Source organism: Agelaius phoeniceus, chromosome 1 (assembly GCF_051311805.1).
Source record: "Agelaius phoeniceus isolate bAgePho1 chromosome 1, bAgePho1.hap1, whole genome shotgun sequence".
Taxonomy (NCBI): domain Eukaryota; kingdom Metazoa; phylum Chordata; class Aves; order Passeriformes; family Icteridae; genus Agelaius; species Agelaius phoeniceus.
The window spans coordinates 32,259,287-32,278,204 of record NC_135265.1 but is presented as its reverse complement, the minus strand read 5'-3'; the positions used below and the strand labels follow the sequence as shown (position 1 = coordinate 32,278,204).

Genomic DNA, 18,918 nt, shown 5'->3' with positions numbered 1-18,918 from the left:
CCCATGTGCTAGAAACAGCAGCTCCTTCATCTTCTCCCAAACTAGCCTCTCATCTCTGCTCAGAATGATAAGGTGTTTGTAACTTCAGGCAGTGATAAATGTTAGGTATACATCAGTGAAGGCATGAAAACAAGCTAAAGCAGAGACAAAGTTCTGCTTCATTCAGCCTGGAAAAGGCGTTTCACAGTGGCCTAATTACAGCCTCCTAGGACCTGAAGGGAACAGACAAGAGAGATGGAGAGGGATTATTTACAAAAACATATGGTGACAGGACAAGGGGGAATGGAATCAAACTGAAAGGGAGTAGGTTTAGATTAGAGATGAGAGAAAAAATTTTCCCGTGAGAGTGATGAGATACAGGAACATGCTGCCCAGAATAGTTAAGGAGGCCCTATCTTTGGAAGTGTTTAAGGCCAGGTTGGATGGACCTCTGAGCAATCTGGTCTGGTGAAAGGTGTCCCTGCCCATGGAAGAGTGTTTGGAATTACATGATGTTTTAGGTCCCTTCCAACACAGACTATTTCTATTTCTATTTCTATTTCTATTTCTATTTCTATTTCTATTTCTATTTCTATTTCTATTTCTATTTCTATTTCTGTTATTTCTATTTCTATTTCTGTTATTTCTATTTCTATTACTATTTCTATTCTATTGCCTCCTGGGGAAGTGGTAGATCATGGTGGATCGCCCATCCCTGTCAGTGTTTATGAGGCATTTAAACAATGCCATTAATGATATTCTCTCAGTTTTGGTCAGCCTGACGTGGTCAGGCCATTGGACAGGATGATCTTTGTAGGTCCTTTCCAACTGAAGTAGAAAATAAATGAAACAAAGCACCAGTTTGGAACAGCTGATCATCTGAGTCTCATCTGTGTGTCTGGGCCCTTGTACAATGGGCTGTGGAAAGGTGACCTGCTCTGCCCCTTCCAGCTAGCTTCCCTGCCAATTGCACAGAAGGCACAAAAAGGGGCTAGGTTTACAAATAGATATCTCATCCAGATAAAAAAAATTGTTTTGCATTAATGCAGTACTGTTGAAAAATGAGAACTTTTCTCTTTTAAATGATAGTAACAAGTAACAGTTATTTGAAAGGATATTAAGGACAAGAAGTGCATGTTTCAAGACACTATAAGCAATATCAGTTGTGGCTGTCAGAAGCCTTAAATATCTGTGATGAGGCTTGAACAGGAGGAATGACAAGTGTGGCTTTTTAAAAGAAAAAAGTCTGTGGTTTTTCTTTTCAGCACTGAAAAGATAGGATCCAGTACTTTGGCGTTGAACAAGAGCTATTTTTCTGTGTGCCTGGTTGAAAGGAAGAGTGAATGAAGAGAGAATGACAAGTTCAAACCCCAGATCCTTCTGTTAGCTTACTCAGGTGGAAAGAAGAGCAATTATTATGAAGAAGAGGAAAGTTACAAGTATATCAGGTTGCAAATAACACAAAAGATCATCCTCTAATGACAGATTTCAAAGCCAACTTACCAGTGTTTTCTGGAAACATTATGTTTTAATTTTATGTGGCAGATGCTTCCAGAGAATATCAAAACCACTTTCAGTTATAGCCACTTCTTCAATGGCTATAAAAACAACATCTAATCATAGAGAGATTGAGATAACCATGTTAAAAAACCACAATCTTGAGCTGTGTTTAGTTTCAGATTGTACTCTTTGCATAAGGCAAATATGAAGACTTTTTATGTGGAATAATTCTTAGTTTTGTTAGTGCTTCCCTGCTTTATTCAAGCTGTGATATACTCTCCAAAGTAGCCTAGGCTTAAACTAGTTCTGATCACAGCCTGGATGCTGGGATAGGCTCTGGTTTGCTGCATAAGTAAAACCTGTTCAGAGTCAGTAGGTATGTACAGCTTTCTTGTAGCTTCCTTTAGTAATCTGTCTCAGGCCAAATGCAAAGGAGCATCAGAAGTCATAGTCATTTGTTGTAATTGTAGTCTTGAGTGAGGAGATGGAGGTGGCAGAAGCTGAAAGACGAGGAAGTGGTCAGGAGAGAATGAGGCATGTAGTGATGTGGCCCTACAAAACTCCCATTGATGCAAATGCATCACAGGACTCTTAGTAACCACAGTGTGCCCTTGGGCTCTCCAGCTTTCCCCCAGCAAGGTCCAGCCTTTCCTTAGCCACAGCTCTGTATCTGTTGCCACTGTAAGGACAGCAGTGTGCCCTTGTGGCCCAGAAACCCAAAGGAATCCTGGGGGGCATCAGGAAGAAGATTTCCAGCAGGTTGAGAGAGATGATCCTGCCCTTCTTAGCCCTGGTGAGGCTGCATCTGTGATAATATATGCAGGTCTGGGCTTCTCAGCACAAGGGACACATGGAGCTCCTGGAGCAGGTCCAGCAGAGGGCTACAAAGATCATTAAGGGACTGGAGCATCTCTCTCACGAGGAAAGGCTGTGGGAGCTTGACCTCTTCAGCCTCTGGAAGAGATGACTGAGAGGGCACCTCACCAATGTCTGTCAGTGTCTGAAGGGAGGGTGCAGAGAGGATGGAGCCAGGCTGTTCTCAGGGGTGCTGAGCAATAGGACAAGAGGTGATGGACAGAAACTGCTGCACAGGAAATCCCACCTGAACACGAGGAAGAACTTCTTTACTGTGCAGTGACTAAGCACTGAAACAGATTGCCCAAAGCTGTTGTGGAATCTCTCTCACTGGAGATATTCAAGAGCTGTCTGGATGCAATTCTGTGCAGTGTGCTCTAGGATGACCCTTCCAACCTTTCCCATTATGTGATTCTGTGTTTCTGTGAAAGAAAACCTAAATCTACATCTAAGGATGTGCCTTAGCATTCCCATCTATTTCAGAGAACTAAAACAGGTGTCTTCTGCAGTATACTCCAGGGAGAGGAGGAAAATATATTGAAGACAGGTGAAAAATACATTATTCTTCTTTAACCATTTAGTAGCATAGAATATCAGAAACTCTTTGGAATTTCCATGGTCACAGGCACCATGAGGCCACAGATGAAAACATCTTTTTCCCAATCAAATTTTGCAACAAATTGTCTCAGCTGAAAGAGGAACTAAAGAGCTCATGGCAAAACACAAAATATTTGGTCTTCATAAAGGTATATTTTAACATGGGTGCAACCTGGAAAACTGTATGTCACAAACAGCTGATGTATACATGAAAGATGATTGCTAATATTACTACAACTATTTGTTGCTTCTGCAGAAGCAATCTTGCCATTTTCTGTATTTTTCACATGTGTTAGCAGCATAAGCATTGCAAGAATTTTATTCTAAATTGATTAGAATTATTAAATATCTCAGTTTGCAGGCTGTGTTATACCTGACAGTCTGCCACAGACACTTCTGCGTACATTTCACTAGGTTTTATCTCAATTTTTACCCTTCAAAATGCAAAAAAAAAAAAAAAGGAAAAAACATTTATTCAAGTTAGAGAAATAATGATCTTTCTTTTATCAATTTTTTTTAACAGTTACCATTATTTTCTTCCTAACAGAGCAAACTTGGCTAAAATTAATTATAAAGATGATGGTTTTATAAGCCTCATATCTATGCTAACCTTAGCACAGCACAACTATATATAAAGCTAGAACGTTGAATATAGTATTTATGATCAGGATAAGAAAGTGAAACTGATATAGTATTTATGATCAGGATAAGATATATAAAACTGAAAGGTTACTTGGGCCTTTTTTTGCTAGTATTTACTATGTGATAAATATTTATCCTAAACATTTCATTTGACTAATGTGAAAACATAGATGTACAAGAAGGTACACAAGCTACTCAAATGTGCTTTAAAAATTTAGTAGCAATGGGGTTAATTTCTATAGGAAGCTTGTAAGGAAATGAAAGATTATTTGTTTTAAAATTGCTGCATAAATGCTATCTGTTATTTGACATCAAATCTCTGAGATACTTTATAAATTACTAATGTCATCTTCAAAGAGTTACTATCTTCTAGTAGCCTAGATCAAAGAGTCTACATTTGACTGTAAAACTGAGAAAATACAAACTATTGGTTTCCTCATTGAATCCCAAACTCATTGGTTTTTCTGCAACCTTGCAGTCACTGAATCAAGGTCTGAAGGCAGAAGAATGAGCTGGCTTGCTTCAGGCTGTAGCAGAGAGAATGGCAGCTCTTTCCAACAACTGTCCCACAGTCTGAGAGGGCATATCACTCATTAACCACCCACATGTATTACTTTCAGTTTAGTCATCTAATTTTTTTCTGTCTTCAGCATGCCTCTTTAACTTGACTCTTACTGCTTAATTTGTTATTAAGGCATTTGACTCCAATATTGAAGTAAATATCATCTTGCTGAGAAGATAGCTCACTGATGTCAAGGTGGGACAGCAAAAAAGGGGTAGGAGCGTGAAGTAAGTCTGGGAAAACCATAGAAAGTCTTTCAAAGGCGAAGAAGATATGAAAGGGATATGATAAAAATCTATTGCCTTTTTCTTTTCTAGAAAATTCACAGAGTGGATGGGAAACAGGACCGGGATAGTGATAGACATGTCTGAGCACCAGCACTTTCCTTATCAGCCTGTGCAGTGAATTCTCTGAAGAAGCAGGAGAAGTTGGTGAGTGCTGCCCATTTTACCTGATCTGTCATTTCTACAGGGAAAGGACCATCAGGGGAGAAGATGAGCTTTACTGAGGGTACGTGTGACCTCTGCTTTACAAAAACCAAGTTACAGCAGCAAAGTCGTAGAGATTCCTGGAAGATCTATGTCTCCACCTATGGATAGACAGGTGATAAGTAACAATGTTTACTGTACAGCTCTCTGGTCTTTAGTACTTGATGTTTCTGTATGCACTGGGGAAGGTGCAGCTCTAGACTTGTACAGACTCATTTAACACCTCTAGAAGGTGATCATTTTACTCCAGGAGTTTTACACTAGGAACATGCTGATCCATTTCAGGACACTCTTAAGCACAGATCAGGAGCTGAGCATCAGACTCCTTTTAGAAACTGAGACTACTGTGGCCTTTTTGCTTGGTTCTTTGTTTAGAACCTACTTTTTAAAGGTAATTAAGGTATTTTCCTACCTTAGATTATGTGGGATCTAATTCAAAACCCTACAGAGTTTATAGTAAAATTCAGCAATTTTTGTTTTGCTCTCTCCAAATCCTACCCCAGGATGGTGATGAACACCACCAGTTCCCATTAAATCTGACCCAACCACAGCGGCAGCCGAGATCTCTCAGCTGAGAATTGTCCCTCTTAAAGCAGATGAATGGTAAAATCATGAATGGTAACATAATGTAACCATAAAATCTGTAGTATTTAGCAAAATGGCAAATATGACTTTTTGAAACAATGTCTTCTTTCCTGAAGTGGCTTTAGTGCTTGGAGCACTATCTGACAGTCTAGTTGTAAGAAGTCTTATTAATTTGCCTGTAAAAAAAAAGGTATACAGTAAGAGTTTTAATGCATTTTGACCCAGGAAAATTTACTGCCTGTGTACCTTCATGGGTTACATATGTTGAATATAGTATTTTTGAAGAGGATAAGAAACAAGATATATTAATAAGTAACTGGAAATTACTTACGCTGTCTTTTTGCAATTAATCTCTGGCATAAATCTTGAACGAGATCTGTGAAAATTTAAACATGAAAACCTGAAATATAAGATTAATAATCTGAAATTGAGTACTGTTCTTGAATAGTAAGTAGAAATTTTGCACCTTTAAATTTAATTAATTCCATTCAAATTCTGCTTGCATATGTGATGAATGTGCCGCAGGACAGCATTAGGAAAAAATAAATGGATTAACACATGCTGCAGTTCTTGCCACACAATGTTAGATTTGCTGTAAAAACTTTAGGTATGGGGGGATTATAACTAAGGGCTAAAGTTTAGATTTCCCTTCAAAAAGCAATAATCACAATATACTTTTACTTAATTTTAAATTATTTTTAAAATTTGAAATAAATAAAGTTTTAAAAACAGTGCAATATTTGAAATAAAGTAAAATATAATATTAATAATTGTTGTAATCAAAAAAGAAGACAACAAAAAGAGAGACAGGAATAAAACTCAAGGAAGATAAATAATGCATCATGCAATTGCTCACCACTGCAGCTGACTGCTGCCCAACCCAGGCCTAAGCATTCATTAGACCCTCCAGCCCAGCTCCTGCCCAGTTTATATCCCAGGCTTGGTGTGGAATATCCCTTCAGCCAAGTTGGTCCAGCTGTCCTGGCTATGTTCCCTCCCAGCTTCTTTTGCACCTCCTCTCAGGCAGAGCACTGGAAACTGCAAAGTCCTTGAAGAAGTATGAGCACTGCTGAGAAACAGCTAAACATCAGTGTGTTATCAACATTATTCTCGTGCTAAATCCAGAAACAGCCAAACATCTGTGTTATCAACATTATTCTAATGCTAAATCAAAACTACAGCACTGTACCAGATATTAGGAAAAAAATCAAACTTATTCCTGTGGAAAGCAGGACATCTGAACCCATCAGAGATTAAACCAATATTCAGGAATCAAGGAAAAGAATAAAAATATCACAGATTCATTCTGATTTTCAAGGGTTTAGTCCTATGTTTTTCTTGGGGCTAAAATCACAGAATCACAAAAAATGGCTGTATTGAGTTCCATGCAGTGTTATATTAATTTATTTTTCCTTCAAGTCAGCACCCATATCATCTGCCTCTTTTGTTATGTCATTATTATTGTTCTCTTGGACAGTTGACTCAAAAAGAATGTTATTTGGGGTAAGCCTATATAACATAAAAGGTTCTGCCATCACTTGCCCAGAATGCTGTATGACAATATGCACCTAAGTAAAGATGAGTCAACAGTTTAGAAAAAGAAATATTATTCATGAATATACATATTAAATAAAGTGTTTATAGGAGGGGGAAAAAGTGAAATTCTTTGTGCTCTCTCTTCTATATAGATTGCCTTTGCGAGGTGAAAAAAATATGCCTTTTCTTTGAACTCAGTAAATGCCCTCTGGGTCAGTTATCAAAAGGGAAGGGGACTTCTGTACAGTCATCCTACCAAAGGAATTACAGAGCCCTTCAAGGAGATGACATGCTTCTGGGGACCGTAACGCCCACATCAATAATATTAAATAGCATTTGCTATTAAAGGGAATCCTGTTACAAATGAATCTCTGGTCTAAAACTCAGATTCCATCTAATCTTTTAGTTGGCTTCATTCCTTTGAGACAGTCTTGAATAGAAGCATTAGGTTTGCTCAAGCTGTATAGCATGTCTTTAATGCCATCAACCACAAAGAGGTTTTTGCTCAAGGTTTTAGAAAAGGATCTGGAATTTCAGATATTCTTTTGGAACTTTTTCAAATCTGTTGTTTTCTAGTACTATGAAGCATTCTCTTTTTTCTCTACAAAAATAAAAAATCTTTTTTGCAGCTGTTCTCAGAGCCCCATTTTACACCTACTCTTTCAAATCACTAATAACCTGTAACTAAATGCCTGTCATGTCCTATCCTTCATCCACAAGAGAGTTTTATGCATGGATGTGTGCACTCTCACAGACAGAGTCACCAAAAAAGAATGTTGGAACTGATGTAAAGTGATCATCTGATCCTCCACCCACATGCTTACTGATATGTATAATATGTGTGTTTTCATGTGCACTGTATTGATGTATGTTATCCCTGTGCAAGAATAAGGAGTCAGCCATTTGGCACCTAATTAGTAAACAAATATTCTGCTCAAAGTTCTTTTTGTTCAGGAATCTTACCTGCTGGAATATAAATTTTCTGACAGATATGAAATAAAAAGCCAGCCAAGTATTCAAGAAACCTGTCAGTTAAATAAGAGAAAACATCAGCTCTTGAATATTTCCTCCTTACCTTGTGTTTCTCTTTATAACTGAAATTGCTTTTATGAGAATGCCTAAAGCAATTTCTGTGCTTTGTGTTGGTGAAGAATAACACCTCTCGTAGGGAATAGTGTGGGTTTGTTTTCTGGTTAAGAAATAAAAGGAATCCCATTGTGCATTCTTTTCTCTGCATAGTTTATTCTCCTAAGACATTAAAAAGCAGGAGACACTTCAGTTCTCCCAGCTGATCATCACAATGAAACTGTGAGATGAAAAGTGATCTGAATTATACTTTTCAATTTAAAAACTGAGCACATATTTCCAAACATGTATGCTAACATCCACTCAGTCACCTATTTTTAGGATTCTATCAAGTCATTCCAACGATGAGATTTTTAGTAAAATCCCTATCAGGAAAATCATTCAGGGAAAGAAACTCCAAAACCAGAATAGGGTCTAGAGTACATCTTCAGAGACAATTAAACTCTACTGCAACTTCAAAGTTTTCATTCACCCAGTTATCTGCAGAGTGTTGCAAACAATCCTCGGAGAGGAGCATTCTCCAGTGTAGCTGCCAGGTAAAAACACATTGTACCTTCTGTAAAACTCTGCCCATGTGTGCAGCTGTTATTGTTGTCACAAGAAAGTTGTGTGACTGTGGTTGAGGGATGTAAACAATGCAAGCAAAGGTAAGTGACAGGTAAAGTGTCTCTATGCAGTCCTCAGAGGGAGGAAGGAAGGACTCAGAAACATTTCTATGCTATCAAAAGATTTAAAAGTCCTATTTCAACATACAAAAAAAAAAAAAAAAAGGACTGTATAGTGAACAAAGAAAACATTCCCTGAGGGAAGTTTCTCACATAAATCACCAGCACACATATCTGCCTTGTCTCCCGCTTAACAGGATGGATAGCTGAAACCATACACTTTTCCCCTCCTCTGAAATGACGTGTTTTCTTGCAATCTTTTCCCCCAAGGCCCGGGAGCAGCGGCCGGTCCCGCGGGGCCGGGGGTGGCGCTCTCCAGGGTCCTGGACTGGAGGCTCGGCAGCGATGCTGCCTGGCTGGGTCAGGGTCATGGAACCAGACCGTCGCTCTGACTTCTACAAAGACGACAGCAGAAGGTAAGAGGCTTTCACCCAGAGTCCTCAACACTGTTTCTGATTTTCTCTTTAGTAAGCAGAATTAGTAATTTAGAGGAGCATATGGCTCATTTCTAATCAGCTGTACATTAGCACTTGGGACTGGGTTCTCTCGCCACAAAAAAAAAAATTTATGAGATATGAATTGCACATAAGGAAAACTAGCTAAAGAAACAGAAACAAATGAGAACAGACAAAGCAGTGGATCTGCTCTGCAAATGTGTGAAATGAGAGTTCAAAATACAATTGGACAATTTAACAAATAAAAGAAGGTCACCCTCTTTCTGAATGAGGAAGTCAGCAGAGATTTGGATGTAATGTACTAATGTTCACCACTGCACATCATAGGGGAGACTTTCACTTCAACATATTTCTTCTTTATTCGACAAAATAATATAACTAGAAGAACTAATACCTGGCATATCCCAAGGCAGATGAACTCTTTCTCATGTGACTGGTGGCTGTGGGTGTAAAATTGAGTTGCAGAGAAATCATTGGCTTCTGCTCTGAAAATGACCTAACGCCTGCGAAAAAAGAGTTGGACATATTTAAAAAAATAACTACCAAAATGATGCCAGGAAAGAAAGTGAGTGGATGAGATGCTCTCTTTCTATTACAAATACCTTTCCTCATTTTCTGAATAAAATTCTGTGTCCAGTATAATGTGCCCCATCTCCCCTTCTGCTGATCTCTGCTGCCATCAACTTTGCTTAAGTTGATATTTTTTTTCATGGTAAGGAATGTTCTTAAAGTATGAAATTTATAGGCTGATGATGGAAAGTAGAAGGTGAAGCTGAGTTTTGGGATGAATATTTATGTATAAAACTCTACCCTTTTAGACCTTACTACCTTCTTTACAAGGTGAATTCTCCAGCTTCTTCTAGGCTTGTGTTTGTGACAAGAAAGACAAATTTAAATGTCTGAAAGCCGTTTCTAGCATTGGAAATAAAAATAAAATGCTATTCCAAGGAATTTAGAACTTGGAATCTAGAATCTAGTTTGCCTAAAAACTAGATTAAAAACATTATCCTCTCTTCACTCCCATCAGTGGTTCTTTGAGGAATATGAGTTCCCAGTGTGCCAAGGTGGCCAAGAAGGCCAATGCCAGTTGGGTCTGTATCAGCAATAGTGTGGCCAGAAGGACCAGGGTGGTGTACATCTCCCTGCACTCAGCACTGGTGAGACCACACCTCAAATCCTGTGTTCAGTGTTGGGCCCCTCGCTTCAAGAAAGGCATTGAGGTGCTGGAATGAGCCCAGAGAAGGGCAACAGAGACTGGGGAAGGGTCTGGAGCAAAAGTCCTATGAGGAGAGACTGAGGGAACTGGGAGTTTTTAGCCTGGAGCAAGGGACACTTAGGGGACACCTTTTTTGTCTCTTCAGCTGCGTGGGAGGAGGCTGTGGCCAGGTGGGGGTCTGTGCGTTCTCCCATGTAACAAGAGACCAGATAAGAGGAGTTGCACCAGGGGAGGTTTGAACTGGATATTAGGAAAAATTTCTTCACTGAAAGGGTGCCAAACAGTGGAATGGACTGCCCAGGGAATTGGTGAAGTGACTGTCCCTGAAGGTACTTAAAAAATGTGTATATGAGGTGCTTAGGTATATAACTTAGTGTCAGGCTTGGCAGTGCTTGATTAATGGCTGAACTTAAAGTTTTTATGGGTCTTTTCCAACAAGCATATGATTCCATGATTTCCTCCTCAGCATTTGTGCAATATTTGGAGATAGAAGTCGAGAAAATACAACTAACCCTCTGTTTGTCCAGTGAGTGGTTCCTGGACTTTGTCTCTGGTTATCTGACAACATTTGCTTGGAGCTAACAACTGACAGCCTCTTCAGTGCACCTGAGTCTGAGAGGCCCAAATTTCCTAAGAACTGCACCCCCTTCACTGAGTAGATGACTCAGATGCCTGTTATTAAACATTATGAAAGACTCATTTGCAACTTCGGTTAGTGTCAAGTAGTTTTTAACTAGACAAAATGTGGGGCAATATTTTTAAAGTTACCTAAACTGTCATTAATTATGAATGTGTTGGATAAAGCTTTTTTTTTTTTTTGTGCTTAATTAATGGCATTAATTGCTCAGGAAATAAAAATCAAGCAATTAGTTCATCTAAAAAGAATATGTACACATAAATGCAAGACTTTGAACACAGTTGGAAAGCTGGAGAGTATGAAATAACTTTGGTCTGTGCATTCTTTGTATAGACCATGCTGTGCCACTGGCCAGCTGCAGAATACCAAAACACAGATGATCACTTCCAATGTGGTGTGTAAGTCATAAGGGAATAAAGAGACAAAGGTCTGTTTTCATTCCAGTTGAATTCAAAAATCATCACTAACAGTTCAGATCCATTACTGGGGAACTGTTGTCAAATGGTATAATAAATCTATGTGTTAGAAGCACTCAGTGCTCTGCATACACATCACACTTGCACATTTTAGAAATGCTTTTTTGTACACTGTAAAATTTGTAGACAAATACAGAAGTGCCTCTTCATGCAGTTAATTTTCTGGTAGCTGCCTTGGTCCTAGTCTTTTATCACAAAAATCTCTCAGCTTTTAGCCCTCGTTCTTATGGTCTCCTTTTAACACAATATGTAGGTTGCCTAACATAAATTATATTCCATGCCCTGCATTAGGAAGTTTGGAGTGAATTTCTCTCTGGCAATACAGTGCCTGGCAATGGGACTGCAGAACATTTGCTGTAGACATGGGGGAATCCAGAATGCTTTCCAAATGCACAGCTGAATGGGGCCACTCCACACCAGCCGTGAGGAAAACCTGGATGGAGGAACCATGTCTTGATCAGGCAATGCTGACTCTGCACTTTTTCACTATGATTCTTACAAATGAGGCAAACCCTACATAAATAAATTGTTCTTTCTGCAGATAATGTGCTGATTACTCTCTGCACAGGCCATATTCTTGAACAGTTGACTTAAATCTTCCATGGGTGTACGTCAGGGAAAAAGTTGGATCAAACCAGTCCTTCTGTGACACACAAGCACTTCCTCCAAAGGCCAGCAGTACACAGCAGGGGTAAAGATGTCACTCTCCTGGTTGTGGGTGCTGCAGTGTTTCAGTTCAGCTCTATTGTGCCCACCTGGAAAGGCAACTTCTTTTTTTTGCATTCAGTCAGCACCTGCTCCACTTTGTGTACTGCCAGTGGGTACTGTGTGCTTGAAATTGGTGTAGGGAGGAGGATGTGGGAGGGGACTGCAGGTCACATGTGGATAAATGAACCTCTGTGCTTAAGAAATGGCATAAGTGAGGCAGTCTAGCAGGGAAACCCAAAATTAAACATGAACTTCCTGTGTGTTTAAGTATAACCACATAATGATTTCCTCTGGTCTCCCAAGCCCTCATGACCACGAACAAAATGAGGTTCTAGGTGGAGACTGAAAAGACCCTTTCAGCTCACCAGAGACTTAATTATGAGTAAGTATGTTGGGCAAGATTTAACCCTGCTGACCTGAGTAAACTGCTCATCTCACCTAGCAGCATGGACAGCAGTTCAAATGCCTAGTTACTGTCATAATTTGCTTACAAGTTCAAATGGCTCCCCAAGCAAATAAAACTGCAAATGGCAAGGAGAGAAAATCATTTACCTTTACTCTCTCTCTCATCCTCTTTTTTTTTTCTTTTTTTTTTCTTTTTTCTTTTTTTTTCTTTTTTCTTTCTTTTTCTCTTTTTTTCTTTATTTTTTCTTTTTTCTCTCTACTATTAATTTATTTTAGGAACATCAAAATCTGATGGTTTTTATTTCATCACTTCTGATATACTAGGTAAGGTTTCTATACCATCTGATGAAAGATTCTATAGAGGATTTCTTTTCAAAGTGAATCTTCTCTTCAGTCCTAAGAACATCATAAGGTTGACATTCAGAAAATGTTAGAAATGAAAATGAGGAGTGTGTCTGCAGCTCAGGCTGGGACTCTGCATTTTTACTTTTATCCTTATAGAGGATATGGAGTGCAGAATGGAAACATTGGGAAATACCTACACTTAATCATCCTTCTAACATCATAGATTCTGTTATGATCAGACTGGTAGAAGAAAGAATATCACAAGGAGAACCTCACAGTTGGGGTTTTTTTGTTTGGTTGGTTTTTTTTGCTTACTCTTTAGGACATTAGCTTAAATATTACTTCCTATGAAATGTGAGTTAACTCGTAATGATATTCTGTCTGGGGTTAAGAACATTTTCTTCCAGATTTTGTTGATCTGGAACTCACTCATGATTTTGCCATTCCTATGAACTGAAGCTGCTTATGTGTATGTATAAGTACGCAAAATTTCCCTTAAAATAAAATTAAAATATCTGTTAAAATACCCTTCAGCATAATTAAGTTTTTTGCCAAGATAAACATACCCTTCAGTGCACAGGTGTGACAGTGGTGACACTACAGGTCAGAGTATGTAAAGTAATGCTCATTATTCTGAAATTTTTCCCCAAGGACTATGACCTTCAGTGAAAATAAACAACATTTTGAAAGCAAAGGTAATGCAATTATTCATAGACTGTTTTGGATTAGCTGGCAGAAAAGCAAATATTTCAGTTTCAGCTTGAAAATCAAGCCATTATTTAACTTTCATTGTGCAGTTCCCATAGTAAATTCATTTTTAATGGGATGGTGTACCTGGTTTGTACTTGGTAATTCAGCTATAAGAAATCTGAGCTGTGTCCCATAAATCAATCTGAATGGTATGCCATAAGACTGCAATAAATTTATGAGCTGCCTTAAAAAAATTTAAAAAAAAGAACAGATCACATATTAAGTATTTTATGTCTTGTACAGATTGCAATTCAAATCTTTGACTCTAGAAAGGAAGCTGTGGGAGATTTTAAAATTGTAAAACCTTGTTTGGGTCCCCTGGAATTCTTTGTATTTTGTCTTTCCCTGGCCTGAAACTGATCTTTGGGATCCCTTTCAGATTTACTAGAAGATCACTTCCAGGTAGTATTGCAGAAGTAGCTGTCAGATAATGTACATTTGTGCTCCTGGAAAGTCTTTACTGATGGGGAATTGTAGCTATGGATGTGACATTTACATTGCTATGTGTGTGACAGCTCTGTTTGTCTCTCAGGTCATTCATTCCATAGTTGACAGCAGGGGCCCAGAGTTTTATGACAACAGCCCCTCTCAGAGGCCTTGGGTGAGCCCAGGGACCTGCACCTCTGCTGAGACACCCAGCTGGCTTTGCACAGCCACAGTGCTTCTCCCAGGGAAACAGAGGGAATTTTGTACTGGATTGGTTTAATTTCAGAAAAGCTGAAAATCTGACAGAGCAAGCAGGAATAATGTCATTGTCCTCTTTCTACCTACAGATAGCTAAAAAAAGAGAATGTACTAATATTGAAATCCTGAAGGACACACTTCTCAATTACATGATGCTTGATTTGGTAAATCAGAGAGCAATATATGCTGTACTGAATGCTTTCTCCTCTTCTCCTGCATATGCATATCTTCACTCAACAATTTCAGGTTCTGGTTTGGGTCATTTTAAAATGAAACCTAACTTTCATTCAAGCACAGTTGGTTCAAGACATATTAAAATTATGTCATCCCTTACTATGTAAAGAGATAAAAATATTAAAATCTGGCATAAGAATTACCATGTTAGGTATATGACAATTTTAATAAATGTTAATGAACATACAGTATCTGATATCACTGTCAACCAAAAGTGATTCTGTAAGGGAAAGGAAAAAAAGTTTAAAATTTGTCGACTTTTCATAGAATCATAGAATTTTTAGGATTGAACAAGACCTCTAAGGCCATGGAGTCCAGCTGTTGAGCCAGCACTGACAAGTCCACTATTGAACCATGGCCCTAAGAGTCACATCTACCTGTCCCTTAAATACCTCTGGTGATGATGATCCCACCACTTCCCTGGACAGCCTGTTCCAGTGCTTAGCAACCCTCTCAGAGAATAAATTCTTCCTAATATCCAGTCTAAACCTTCCCTGGCATGACTTGAGGCCATTTCCTCTTGTACTGTTGCTTGCTACCTGGGAGAAGAGACCAACCTGGCTACACCTTCCTTTCAGGTGGAGAACAAGAGGGTTCCTCCTGAGCCTCCTTTTCTTCACTTAAACAGCCCCAGCTCCCTCTGCCACTCTCCATAAGTCACTCTGCATGTGATTCAGACCCTTCCCCAGCTCCATTGCCCTTCTCTGGGCACACTCCAGCACCTCAATTTCTTTCTTGCAGTGATGGGCCCAGAACTGAACACAAGATTTGAGGTGTGGTCTCATCAGTGCTGAGCACAGCAGAACAATCACTGCCCTGGTCCTGCTGGCCACACTGTCCTTGATCCAAGCCATTAAGGCTTGGATTGTGTCCACTGGCCTTCTTGGACACCTTGGCTCCCTCCTGGCTCATGTTCAGCTGCTGTTGACCAGCGCCCCCAGGTTCTTCCACCAGGCAGGTTTCCAGCCACTCTGCCCCCAGCCTGTAGGCTTGTTGTGACCCATCACTTGGCCTTCTTGAACCTCATACAACTGACCTCATGCCATCAATCCAGTATCTCCAGACCCCTTTGTAAACTCTTCTTACCCTCCAGCAGATCAACATTCCTGCCCAATGCAGTGCTGTTTGCAATCTGAGATAAGGGACACTTGTTCCGCTCATCCACATCACTGATAAAAATCTGAAACAGGACTGGTCCCAGTACTGAGCCCTGCTGAACAGCACTCGTGGCTGGCCACCAGCTGGATGTAAGTCCAGTCACCACCACCCTGAACCTGGCCATTCAGCCATATTTTTTACCCACGAAGCATATTTTACCTGTCCAAGCCATGAGCAGTAGCTTTTCCAGTAGAGTAACATGGGAAATAGTGGCAAAGGTGTTACTGAAGTCCAGGTAAGCACCTTCCCCTCATCCATCAAATGGATTCCCTTGTCACAGAAGGAGAGGAGTTGGTCAAGCAAGAGTTTTTCATGTTCTTGACAGCAAGTATCATGAGCAATATTGGTGGTGTACATGACTTTTATATGAATCAGTTTATTGAAATATGTGGTCTAAACTTAAAGGGAGAAAAGTATGAACTGAAGAGGTTGATGCTTGACAGTTAAAGACTCAGACCCCTTTATTTGTATTTCCAATAAGTGGTTAATGTGTTAATGTTTCCATTTTCAAGATGCAAAAGGATGTATCTTTTTTTTTCAGCATCTGGATGGCAAATTTTGCTCTGTGTCAGGTTTTGTCATGATTGGTTCACATGTTTTGCTTCCTGCATATTTCTCACATCCAGATACTTTGTATCTATTTCTCACATCCAGATACTTTGAATTTCTCTCCAGAAAGCAAGAATTTAGAAGACATAAGATTCCATCATGCTTAACCTTTCATATGAACTGAACGTGTTTAAAATGTTTCCATGTCTTAAATAATGGAAAAAATGTTGACAGGAATTGAAGGAAATTTCCTTATCAAGAACTGCATTTCATTGGTTCTACTGTACACCTGAATTTTCATCATCAGTTTCTGGAAATGCAATGTTTTTCATGGTTTTATACATTTGAAGTGTTAACAATGATTCTGAAGAAGATCCCCATCTTAGAAATGAGTGATCTAAATGTTCTGGGTAATCAACAGGGAAGGGAAGGGAAGGGAAGGGAAGAGAAGAGAAGAGAATTAGAATAGAAGGTTTCAATTGGAAGGGACCTTCAATGATCATCTAATCCAGCTGCCACTCTCAACCTTCAGATAACCTTTCAATAATGAGACTGACTATGGGATTTCATTCACATCATGCAGAGTGTGAATATAACATCCTTCAGTTTTATCCCTGTGTAGAGCAGAGCAACAGGCTGTATTCATTTTGATTTGACACTACTTCACCACAGCCATCTGATTTTGGGTCAGTTTAGAGAGTGATCAGTGAGAATTTGTGTCTTGCATTTGATAAAATTTTGATACAGCCTCACTGATATTTTGAAGTTCAGCATGACCTAGTTCCAAGAATATATTTTTAATCCTGTGAAAAAATATCAAAGACAAATGAGAGTTGCTATAAGCAGACTATATATTCCAGTTGAAAAACCAAGCCCTGCATGTTTCTTCTTAACCCTGCAATGCAGACAGGCCTTAAGCAAAATGAATTAAAATAACTTAGAAAATTAAAAATCTATTCAAATATTGACTGAGACTTACTTTCTCAGCAGTGAGATACAGAAGGCAGCCATCTGAAGGAGTATAAACCCTATACACAGCCTATGAGGAAAGAGAGAGTTTGGCTGATAATTACCAGCCTTTACTTGTATTCCTCCTTCCCCTGCCCTCTCCTCCACCAGTATTTCCTTACGTGCATGCAAAGAAGAGAAATTCTGAAAGATCTGAGTAAGAGACTTTGATTTATGTATCAAAGGGATCACAGTCATGTCTGTAACACACATCTTTTCAGCCTCTACATCTTCCTGATAAAACTGGCAGAACCCTTTTATATGTCCTCCTAAAACTTTTGCCACCTTTGAAATGTAGGTAATGATCTAAACCTCCTGAAGTTCTTCATGGTGGTGAAACTTGTAATTAATGTTAAAAAAATAATTTGACAGAAGATATAATTATTTCCTTTTCATTTCTTCACATCTTTAGAACAGAATTCTGGCATTATCTACAGATTTCCTGTCCTATTCCTCTTGCTCCCAAATGGTTTCTGTAGCTGTGGAAATATTTTTGTTGAAATAAATCACTTGAAAAAATCACTTCACTTTCCTCAGATGTTTTTAAAATTAGCCAAATAAATACCTCTAAATAAAATAGCTTTTAACATATTTCCAACTTTGCTTTCCTCAGTAACTTAATTTTACTGGCCACATACCTCCAATTCTGAGAAAACACCCTTGAAAACAGATTGGATGTGGTCAAGAGACTGTTTTTCATGCAGTGAAAAGTCTTAATATAGTAATATAGATGTGGTCTGGCAGAAATACCATCAGAAAACATTTTTCAGGCTATGAAAATCTTCTAAAAGCCACAGTAGAGCAGTTCCCAAGTCGCTTGGCTGCTATCTCCTAATTAATAAGCTTAGACTTCTTTTAAACTGAACTATCAAGAACTGAATTTGGTGATTTTTTGTAAGACTGAAAATTTCTGCTTTTGGAGGTAACGGCAACCTGTTAGCAGCTTCATGCTTCCTCACAAATATTTCTTGTCAATCCCACTTCTAGTTTCGTATACTTTTAATGTTCAGTGTATTTTTAAAATTTCAGGAATTCTCTAGGTGTTTATGAGTGCCCAAAAGTGATGTTAATACTGCAGTTCTGCAGTTTTACCAAAAAAATGCACCTCAAGTACATAATCTGGGTAGCACTATCGTGATGCCCCTTGAAAAACAGAAAAGGAAAGAGCATGCAGTGCACGGCAGAACATGTGCTACTGCAGCGACAAGTGTTTTGATGGAGGTACCTAATTCCTCTGTTAAGTCAGACCTGTTATTTTTAATGGAAAAGATGAAAAAATCAGTTCTTGAGGTAATATAATTGTAGATGTTTTAGTCTGGTTCTTCTTTTATCACAATATACACAGACAGGAGATGTTATCACATACAGCTGACAGAAGTGTTTCAAATGGAGAACAATAACTATGTGCAAGATAAATTAAATTATTTTTCTTTGTGTAACTGTCATAGATGCATCACATGATCTTTTTTTCTGTGTGTGAGGACTGATTGCTGGTGAATTTCACAAATGGAAATGATCTTAATTGCAAAATATTCCATCCCTTTCTTTATTTTCAAAGAAAACATGAATATAATTTTTTTTTACAACGTTATGATTTCCAGGTACAATAAAAATGAAAGAGAGAGGACAAAAAGCCTCTCCTGTATTTTGCTGACATTAGCTAGGTTCTTAAAGCACTTTGCAAGGCTGAGTGAAATAAAACTCATCAGACCAATGTGTTAAGCTCATAATATTTTTATTCCTGTATTACAGCTAGGGAAACTATGGAAAAAAACTACCAAGTAGAACACATGAAACC

The 18,918-nt window shown here is 38.7% G+C and overlaps 1 protein-coding gene across 5 annotated transcripts in view; it reads left to right on the top strand.

Annotated features, from left to right (window-relative positions):
* LOC143693607 (uncharacterized) overlaps positions 1-17,642 on the top strand; it is a 37,917-nt gene extending 20,275 nt beyond the window's left edge. For 2 of the 5 annotated variants that reach the window (XR_013181494.1, XR_013181485.1), the window contains 3 exons: positions 4,453-4,566; positions 8,766-8,911; positions 16,218-17,642. The gene's annotated coding sequence lies outside the window, so the exon portion shown is untranslated. Of the gene's footprint in view, positions 1-4,452; positions 4,567-4,606; positions 4,739-6,896; positions 7,967-8,765; positions 8,912-16,217 lie in introns of those variants that run through there. The other 3 variants (XR_013181495.1, XR_013181488.1, XR_013181487.1) reach the window with 2 other exon arrangements.
* The last annotated feature ends 1,276 nt before the right edge of the window (positions 17,643-18,918 follow it).